This window comes from Lutra lutra, chromosome 3, assembly GCF_902655055.1.
Source record: "Lutra lutra chromosome 3, mLutLut1.2, whole genome shotgun sequence".
NCBI lineage: Eukaryota > Metazoa > Chordata > Mammalia > Carnivora > Mustelidae > Lutra > Lutra lutra.
In genome coordinates this window covers 192,877,549-192,888,997 of record NC_062280.1, presented here as the reverse complement: position 1 = coordinate 192,888,997, position 11,449 = coordinate 192,877,549, and positions in this window count along the sequence as shown.

The following is an 11,449-nucleotide window of genomic DNA, read 5'->3' as shown; positions in this document are numbered from 1 at the left end:
GTCATATGTAATTTTTATTTTGGCAATCCCTGCTGGGGCCAGCTTTTCTATAAAGCAGCAAAATCCCCTCAGAACATGAATCTCGCAGTGCCCAGAAATGGAGATAACGCTCACACGTCTTTTCCTGTGTGTCCGTGTGTGTGTGGTGCTGCACAGACTTCACAAACCTCGCTGTCTGTCTTCCTACTTCTTTTCATGACAATCTCTAGGGGGGAACCTGAAGTCACCCACCAGCCTAGTGGTTCAGAGGAAAGATCATAGGTTCTAGTCGTGGCTGTGCCCAGAGAAACCTGTGGTCTCTTTATAATGGTAGAACGGCAAAGAAGAGTGGGGAAAAAAATACACATCAATGTGACTTTCTTTCTCTCACAGCCCTAGGAAATGAAGCCAACTCAAAGCTGTCCCTGCCTTGATGATGCCTGTTGACATCATTTCCATGTTGAAACAGTCGTATGGCTGGTAAACCTCCACTATTTATAGAACTAATCCATGCCACGAATACTCGATCCAGTTTATCCTTCTCTGTGGTATCCGTACAGTTTACACGGATTGTTTCAACTCCTACTTCTTAAAACTCAGAGTTGTTCGCATCGTTGCTCAGTCTCTCTTCGGTCTTTCCAAACTCAAGTCCTCTAATGAGTGAATGGGAATCTCTCTCTCATTACTAATCAGCGCCAATCCCTTCCTCTGGGCTTTCTTTAGCCAACAGCAGGTCTTCGACAAGTCATGTAAATATTGGTGATTTTGGATTTTTCCTCTGCTTCCCCCTCTCATGTGTTTCATTTTTATTTTCATTAGTTATGAAGTTTCTTCTTTGTTGCCCCTCCCCCTAGTCCTTCTTCTGTCATTTAACTTCTCCATGCTCCACTCCTATCGGCAAAAAGGAAGCATCGAATCTAGGTTCCAAGAGTTTATTATCAGATCCAAGGAGAGGAGATATTAACATGCAGAATTAAACATGGCAGGCCCTCTTTTGCAAATACCAAGTGGTCAAGGTGATAGGCTCTACAAGTGACAAGGGATGCTTCACCGCAGGACACTGTAGACGCAGTCAGAACGCCGCAGGGTATGGAAAGGTGTGCAGGGGAAGGTGTTTAAAACATAAATGGGATCAGTAAGGTCATGTTAAGAGATCAGTTATGATACTGGATATGGATGGGGCCAGTTCAGCAGGACCAGGGAGTTCATGGGGAGGACCCCTAAGGTAAATGTGATCTAAACTAAATCTTGATGTGATGAGCCAGTTTGTGTCTCTGGGACTTTATTTTGCTAGCATCAGAGAGACCTGAAGAATTTTTAGAGGGAAAATGGTAGAACCAAAGCAGCATTGGGGATGTAAATCAACAATCCGTGAGTGAGTGCTGCCTACAGGAGGAGGGAGGCATCTGCCGTAGAAGTCAGGTATGAAGCCATCAGGGACGGATGTGAAGGAATGGCCATATGAGGAAACAAACATAATTTCTGTTAAATGGTTGAAACCCACCAGTTGGACAATTAGTTCGTAGAGCACCAGGGACAACGGGCAGCACAGATACAGTCTCTCTTTGCTTGTCTTTCTTCAACCTTGGAGAGTGGTATAGCCACAGGTAGAGTTTATGAAAAGATTACACAAACCAGAAACTATGTTAAGGACTTTGTACAAGTTAACTGATTTATTCCTCCTAACAAACAATTTGAAGAAAGAAAACTGAGACCCGAAGAGGTCAACGAACTTGCCGGCACTCTCCTGCATATCCTTCAGGTAGTTTAGCTTCAGGGTCAGGTTCTGAACCCTCCTCTGTGTGGCTTCCCATAGCCTGGAAATCCCACAAACTCGGGTTCAAACACACCAGGTTAACTAATGCCCAGCTCCTCCCTAATGTCATGCCAACAGAGTGCGGAAGTTAGTTCGAGCCTCAACCCCTATCTATAAAACAAGATGACAGGTCCCACCTTCAAGACTTGTTGTAAAGATGAAATAATCCAGGGGCACCTGGGGGGTTCAGTTAGTTAAGCATCTGCCTTCAGTTCAGGTCCTGATCTCAGGGTCCTGAGATAAAGTCCCACATAGGACTCCTTGCTCAGCAAGGAGCCTGCTTCTCCCTCTGCCTGCCTTCTCCCCTGCTTGGGCTCTCTCCCTCTCTGTCAAATAAATAAATAAAATTTAAAAAAAAAAAGATGAAGCAATCCATCTCAAGCACTTTACAGTGTCTGGTGAACTTTCTTTCCATACTAATAATAGGTGTTAAAGTTCTGGACAAATCCAGCTTAACCCCATTCCCTCTGGACTGCCCTCTCTTCCAGGTGAACTCCTGAAAGTCACCTAACTTCTATTCTGACTGTAAGCTGCCCGGGTAAACCTCTTGCTGGCACAAAGTTCACAAATTATAAGGTGCTTCTTTGCCCATTGCCTCCCACCAGGAACAGTGACATAAGAGAGAGCCCGCCCCCCATGCAAGTCATACAGGGGCCTACGTCTATGGCCCCTGTGAGGCCGTCCCGTGTGTCTCAGGCATCTGCAGGAAGAAGATGCAGTTTCCCCCGTGTGTGCACCCCCGTGTACCCTGAAGGACAATCTAGTTCCTTATTCATTCGACATGACCCTCCAGAGTCTTATAACTATAGACAAATGCCGTCTTTAGCAAGCATTTCATTTGTAAATAATACATAAATTGTCTTATTCTGCTGCTGTTTCACAGCTTTCGGATGATTTTCGGGCAGTGGTTTTTATTCTCTTCTCCAGAAATTTCCCTCACAAATAAATCATATTTTGCCCACTCCTGAAAGGGACACCATGAGGTTTCATGCCTGGTATCCCTGTTTGCTCAGGTTCAGATGTCTCTGTCATCTCCATCAGCTTTCTCATAGACACTTTCCTGACAAAAATTGCTTTCTAGACCTCTCATCTAGATCCTTCTTACACATTGGCATTTCTTCAAAAAAGAGAAGCCTTTCTTTGAGAATCTGAGTACGCCGTCCATCCTTTCTACAGAGAATCAAACATTTTTACTTCCCTCATCAAGTGTGTAGTTTCCTCTCTTAAAAATGTAAAACCTTTGCTCCTTCCGCTATTTTTTTCAACACTTTATTCTCTTATTCTGCTCTCTTTCTGAGTTTGAAATGAAGACTTTTAAATTTTGATTATAGTTTCTTTTCCTTCTCTTGATCTCGCTGCGGCGGATCTTCTCTTGTGCCTCAGAGGTCCCCACGCCCACCCTCCCTCCTTCTCTTCCTTGACAGGGAAATTTACATAATGACAAGAAGATTCCCTTGGATCCGCTCTGTAACGCGTATGGCAGGCACACAACAGCATGTCCTCCTTCCAATAATCATTTGTGATCACGAAGGGAACTGTTTCTGAAACCACTTTGCAGGTTATAGAAGTAAGATACTGAAGAGTTAATTAATTTTCCGAAGATTAAAAAATAAATCAAATGCAGAGTGTAATTCTCGGAGGCTTAAATGAGCTGTTGCTGCTTTTCTGCTCTCTGATTCCAGGTACAAGAAGGGGCAAACCTTCACTACAGCTCTCTGCAACGTCATATTCCACTTAAATGGATACCTGTGATCATATAATTTTTCAGTAAGAGTCTAAATTTTTCTTTCACTGTAACAGCTATTAATTTATATTTCAAGTAACATAAGGAACGCTCAAGGTACACCCCATATTGGCAGATCTGTTCTCAACGACACTCTATTCTAGGCCTGTTTGTACTAGGAACTCGCTGGATGGCCATAGGAAGTCACTTAACTCAGATAAGTCTCAATTTCCTCATTTATAAAATAAATGGGCTCTATTTTCCCTAAGGTGTCTTCCAGGTCTAACTGTTTCTGATCTGTGCTGTAAGATAGAAATAGTCATTGCCAACTTTCTCAGTATTCTAGCTATGTCCCTTGAGATCTCACATGCTGGGAGAATTTTATCTGCAAAATCCAAGGCATAAAAGTGTATAAGTGAAATATGAAAGGCTTATTAAACAAACCATACCATTTAAACCGGGGTATGACAAGTATGGCTTTCCCTAATAAAGTGATCGAGCTTCCTAATCCAGGGAGAATACAAACGGTGACTGCCAATACAGATGTCAGGGGTGTTCTGTACTCTATCAATGCATTTCTATGTCACTTTTCAGTTAAAATTACAATTTTCTGACAACCTACCTCCTTCTTGCTATGATCAGAGACAGTAATCACACTGGCTTCTCTTTTTCATATACAGTTTTTGCAGCACTGTGAGCTCAAATCGTGATAACTCGGAGGAGTTCAGTCTCTTCTGGAGAGTGGGGCAACTGCTTTCTTCAGAAGACATGGATTTCTAGTGACAAATAACTCAGAATTTTAATCCACATGAGCACTGTGTATGACTAGATCCATTGAGCTCTTGTCAGTGCAACACAGGAAAGCTGGTCCTGAGATTTAGTTTCTCTAGAAACCTTATAGAAAATAGTCTTCCAATGAATGACATGTTAAAAAGCAATCCTTTCCACACATTGTGTACATCTTAGTTGGTTGGGGTGTTTGTAAGGCAGAACCTGATTGGTTGGTTCAGGGCAGGGACCGAGATTAGGATGACAAACCACGTGGGTTTCCCCACACTAACGTGTCTCCTGGAATAAGGGACTTTCAGTGCTGGAAGTGGGAAAGTCCTGAGCAAACCACTATGAATTATTCACCCTACCTGATTCTTTACCTCCTTCAAGCCCTGGGAGCTGTTTCAGATACAAACAGGAGTCAAGGAGAGCTTCTAGAACACTAGGTCTGTGTGGCCGATTGAAGGTCTTCTCTCCTTTGTTATATGCATGATTTTGTGCAAGTTTTGGGCAACTTTCTAAACCTCAAATCCTCAAGTAAAAATTGGGATGGTAATAAATGCCCACTTCACAGGGATGTGAGCTTTGGAAAACACATGGGCTATGAAGACCCTGATCAATCAGAAATTCTCAGTGATTGTTAGCTTTTGATATAATCATTACCATGACTTTCTCCTGTAAAATATCAGTTAAATGAATATCACTATAGTACACAGCTGTAAATGAAACTTGATTAGATATGATCTTGGTATTTGGTTGACTTGAAACAAGATTTTATTTCACTTGTATCAAGTCTTTGAGCAAATACGTCTTTAGAAAGTCAAGTGTAGATAGCAAAATATCTAACATATGCTCTATTTCGTGCTTTAAAAACCAAATGCTGCATCTGCATCAAGTTCGATGTATCATAATAATTGGCTCACCGTACAACACTAAGTCCATTCAAGAAAGGGAAATTCCAATTTAATTGTGTCAATTCATATGTATAATGATGAAAGGAGAATAAAATCAAAATCCTATTTAGTCAATGATTAAATGAAGCAAAATAGTAAACTTCCTTAGAATTCATTTTTTTAAAAAATACAGTTTTCAGGAGATAATTCCTCAGTTTAGATATTAGAATCACATGTCACCAAGACCATGATGGTCCCAATAAGATATTAGAACTCATTGTTTGGGCCCAAGATGAGAAAGTCTTTCAGCAGGAGACAATCATCTGAAAAGAAAGGGGCAGAAGTGAAGATTCCTGATAACTAAAATCTGATGAGATTGGAAACATGACATGACAGACAAAGCCAAAGTCACTGGGTGAGAGTCAAGGCAATGCCAGGATTCTAAGTTTTGTCTTCTAAGTATTAAAACACACACACAAAAATTTCAAAACCTCATAAAAAGGATGACTTGAATCTGAATCAACTGTTAATTATCTTAGTATCATTAGTAATATATTCTTTTGAGAGATAGAGAGTGCATGACCCAGGGGCAAGGAAGGGCAGAGGGAGAGGGAAAGAGAGAATCTTAAGCAGACTCCATGCCCGAGCCCAACTTGGGGCTCCATCTCAAGACCTTGAGATCATGACCTGAGCCTAAAACAAGATCACTCAACCAACTGAGCTACCCAGGTGCCTCTATTCATATTTTTAATTTCCTATTATACTTCCCATCTATCTCACCTTTAGACAAGAATCTGTATATGGAAATAAATTGGAAGCTGACACTTATTAAGTTGGGCTTCTCTTCCTTCTTCTGACTACTTCTTGGGATTTCTTTCAACCATGTTGCCTAGTATTTGAAAATTAAAGTCAGAAATCAAATTGTGAACATACTGAACAGGTTTATGATTAGTAAGCTACCAGATATGACCTGAGCTACTGTTAGCTCATTCCCTCCCTGGGGAATGGGACCAGGGCTTCTCATAGTTTGGACATGGCTTACCATCAAATCAATCAGCAAGCCAACTGGCATAGAATAAGTTATTTCATGTTAGTTGCTATTTACTATCCTGGGAATATGTAGCTTTTCAGTGATGTTGAAGATAGTGTTTTTTATAATAAAAAATATTTAACCATGTATTCCAACTTCCATATGACAGAAGAGAAAAATAAGGAAACCAAGACATTTGTGGGAGGGCTGGTACTAGAACTTAGTTCATCTAACTCTTGTTCTTAGCCTGTGTCTCTTGCACCAATATAGACAGAGAATAAAGAAGAAAAATTGCATCAATGCTTGGGCATTGATCACCCACTTTGCCATTTGTCAATGCTTTTAAAAGAAGTAAATGTTCCATCCTTGCCAAGCCGTTTTGTAGATACACATTTCATCTTTTTTCTTTATTGATTCAGTTTACATTTTTCCAAACTTCTTAACTCCCCATGAACTTTGTTGAGCAATTGCATATTCAAGGACATCCATTAAATGTAGATCAGAGTCACCATGAAAGAAATGCACTGCTGGGGGCCCAGAAGAATGAATACATCAAACCATGTGAAGCACATCCATGAGGTAAGTGTGATCTATAAACATCTTACATCATATTCAAACATCTTGACTGTGGTCATAAATTGATCGCTGATTTGAATATCTGATTTTCTAGGTTCCTGTGTCTTCAGGTTTTGGCAATCTAATAATGGTGAATTTATTCTCTAACTAACACACTCCTTGAATAAATGAAGTTATGTACATGTGCCTTCTTTTAGTGTCCTATAATTCTCCATAAGCCCTGGGCCACCCACAATAAGAAACCTCCTATCTTACAGAACTACTTTAAAAAAATCCTTAAGCCTTCCAAAACAGTTCCATTTAACCTTTTTTTGAAAGCCCACCATCATCCCTCCTTCCCCCTACACTTGGCAACTGGTTTTCAATCATCTCCCTGGTGCCTAAGCCAAGTTACACATGTGCACACAGAAAATTATGCATTCTTTTTCAAAAGGTGGCTTGGGAGGGGGGACCTCTGTGGCTGTTATCTACAGATGCTTTATTTGAACAGATATTATGAATGGATTTTAATTGTGCTTTTAGATGTAAAACACCCACCAAGGAGTAGCCCTAATAGACCTGTAGAAACTCAATAAAATAAATCAATAGCATATGTCCTAGAAGATGATTACGCTTTCCAACATTTTGATCAATACTGACATTTGACCTGCAAAATTTGTCATCTACTGATTTTTTTAAAGAATTTGCTGATATAAGTGCAACTTTATACAAGAAAACATATGAAGGAAAACTTTATTCCCCAAGACTCTTGCCAATATTTCTCTGATACATCACCATGTTACCACTTCTCTCTTGCTAATGCAGCTCTTGTTGCAGGAAATTAGAATGATTCTTTATGTCCGATCTGCATCTCCCTCTGAATCTCAAATATCCACATCGTTCAGTCACCTACTGGGTCAGTATATTAGCTCACTGCCTGCAAGTCTTTGTATGAGAGGGGCATTAGCCATAAGACTAAGTCCAAGTTTTCCAGAAAGCATAGCACAATGAGAGAGCTGAATCATTCCATAGGTCAAGTTCACAGCACCAGAGTGAGCGGCCAAGAAAGGCATGACCAGGTGTCTCATAGGCCCTTGGGCATAGCAGAATCAATCTGATGTTGATACTTTTGTCCTTCCTGATGCTGCAGTGTTTGTCCAGCTTTCACTGAAATATATAGACTCTAAGCTTTATTATTGTGGGTTACTCTGACATAAAAGAACACTAAAATTTTATTTTTGAGAAACATCAGAAATGCCAAGAAAACTAACCAAACTAAGGCAAGATGACAGGGCAACCTAAAGACAAAAGATTTGTGGGGAAATTCTGCCAAAGAAGAAGGAATTGGATAAATTACAACACCGTGGTTTGGCCATGCCAATAGTCAAACATGACAAATTCAAGACAAGGAACAGAATATATTCAAAACACAGATAGGAAAGAGAGAGCCAGCCAATGACTGGACTTTTGGGTGTAGGTGGGGCTCATCCACAGGAAAATAAACTGATACTTATTGAAGGCTGACTAGGTGCCAGGTCTTCACAACCTCTGAGGGAAGCAATCTCGACTCTCTTCCCATTGGGGAATCCTGAGGTTCAAAAGATGAATTACTTTTCTAGGGCCACCCAGCTCCTAACTGGAGAAGCTGAGATTCTAACCCAAGCGCACCCCATTCTAACATCCTCACCATTTCTCCCATGCTATCTGCTTCTCTCCCATGTTGTCTTACTGGCCAAACCTCTGAAATGCTAAGTTCACCATCTCTTGCCCTTTGCTGTGCTCTTTCAACTTTTGCCCCATTCTATGTTCTATGTAGAATGTGGAAGAGAATGCTGAGCAGGCTTTCACAATTTCCCTTTTTGAAACCATGCTGCCTTTCTTTTAAGACTCAGAGTCTGTTCTCTGGCAGTGGGAGAGTGACTAATACCCAGGGAATAGAGCTGCAGGAGACTCGCACAAAAGCGATGAGTGCTAAGCAAGATTTTTGAGGGAACCATATGTGGTGATAAACTTTTTAAGCAAAAGGATAAAGACAAAATCCAAAAAGGTCGTCACCTCCAAGGAAAAGCAGAAAGGTGTGATCAGTGATGAAAACTCAGGTAGAACCAGTCATTTTGTCCTGTTTTAGGGTTTAAGTATGTGACAGCTGAAAGACATATAATCTACTTTTAGCTTTGTAAATGATATATTATGTTCCTATACTACTTTGTTGTTTCATACATTACATTAAAAATAAAAAAGGGGGGGGTATGCCTGGGTGTCTCAGTTGGTTAAGCCGCTGCCTTTGGCTCAGGTCATGATCCCAGGGTCCTATAGCAGTGGGAATTTTGCCTTTATTTGTCTGAATGTGTGGCTAGTGTGTACCTGCCCTGGGAGACCAAGTGTTTTGGTCTCTGAAAGGAAGGCTCTGCCAGCTCAGCATAGGTTCCCAACACCACATGTAGATCATAGGACAATTAGGTATTCAGGAATGAGTGACTGAGTGAATATGTAAATGAGCAGAGGCATTAGGATAGGAAATCTGTATCTTATATATCCACTGCTGTTATTTTGTAAAGATAAGACAAGAAATACGTTAATAAGTACAACTACCAATGAACTTCATTCAGTCATCAAATCATACATCAACTAAATAACACATGCTCTAGTCGACTTCCCTGCCAAAACTCCAGATATTGGGGTATTACCAATAAGATATGTCTTCACAATTATACTGTGAATATTTATTTTCATGGTATCTGTTGGCTGATATAATATAGCTGGAAACAAGTTTCTAGATAGTATGTAGGGCAAAATTATCCAAATATGTTTGTAATTTATATGCCCAGTCTCTTAAAAAAAAAAAAAAACTGGTTGTAAGGAACCAGTGGCTCAGCTGGTTAGGTGTCTGATTCTTGATCTCAGCTTAAGTCTTGATCTCAGGGGTGAGTTTGAGTCCCGCCTACTTAAAAAAAATTTGATTGTAGGGAAATTAATCCAAAAATACATACATGTGTATGTGTGTGTGTGTGTGTGTGTACATGTAATAAGTATATAACATATATGTATATGTACATAATATAATAGTAATAAGTAACTTTCATGTACTTTGCAAGGTATTAAAGTATTAGTTATATACTTGACTGCCTGCCATATTTTGTTTTTAAATATCTATACATACTGGAAAGAGATTACTGCATGACTATGAAAATAAATTCTATTCCGGAGTATCCATTAAGAAAATTTCTTTTGTATCCAACACAGACAACTATTGATACAACCCAGATTTTGCCAATAAATGTTGACCATCATTTTTGGATACTATATAGGTATAAACATCTAATACCAAGTAAGACAATATGGAGAAAATGTAACATTTCAGAGAGAATGAGTAAATGAGTGACAACTTTTATTTTTAAAATCAATTAAAATTAGTCATATTATGTAATTATGTAATTATAATTTAAGTAGCATAAAGTGGAGATGAAAACATAGCTACCATGGGAACAGGCTCAGGAACTGAGAGTCAGGAACCAAAGACAAGGCTGAAGCTTTGGTGTTGAACTTAGAAAGCAACCGGCCTCTTCATCAAAAGAGTGTTAAGCCATCTCCAGATCAGGAGAAAGGGAGCCTGGATTATGGGGAAAAGTGAGAAAAGTTGTACATCTATTCTAGAAAATTGGACCTTGATCCAGAATTCACCAACCAAGGAACTCACTCATGATCATATTAATACATAAGAAATGAAACAAAGAAACTATAATCAGACTTCTAGATACACCCTAAGGACAACTCCTTTTCAGTGAGAGGAGCTGGTAAGAAAATCAGCCAATGGTCTTTCACAAACAACATTTTCTTCACCTCTTCTTACTCATCTCACTAGAATCATCTATATTTTGAGGGGCTTAACAGAATTGAAATTTTAAAACTAGACTTTACAAGTTACAAATGGCCACATATTATATGATTCCATTTTTATGAAATGTCCATATTAGGCAAATCCATGGAGAAAGGAAGTAGATTTGTGGTGCTTAGGACTGGGGAGGCAGGGAGAGAATGGGGAGTCACTGGTAATGGGTACAGGGATTCTTTTCTGAGGTGATGAAAATGTTCTAAAATTGATTGTGGTGGCAGTTGTACAACTCCACGAGTTTACTAAAAGTCCTTGAATTGTTCACTTTTAAATAGATAATTTGTAGTGTTATGAGTTACATCTCAATAAAACTGTTTAAAAAAAAAAACTAAACCTAAGATTTTAAAGCCAACTGAAAGACACAGTGTCATTCATATTTCACAGCATATAGAAATCATTTGTTGGGAGTTTGAATGGCTCAGTCAGTGATGCATCTGCCTTTGGCTCAGGTCATGACCTCAGAGTTCTGGGATCAAGTCCCATATCAGGCTCTCTGCTCATCAGGGAGTCTGCTTCTCCCACTCTCTCTTGTGCTCTCTGGCCAGTGTCAATAACAGTTTAGCTTGTGCTCTCTCTGTTGCTCTCTCTCTGGCTCTCAAATAAATAAATAAAACCTTTAAAAAAAAAAAAAAAGAAATCACCTGTTAGAGGATTATTTTTAAAACTGCTTATAAAGCATATTAATTTAGTAGAAATTGAATAAATAATCTAATTATTATCTACTCCTACTAGAAAGGGTGAAAGAACAAGGATGGTGATTTAACAGAGGTCTCTAAATATTCAGCTGGAA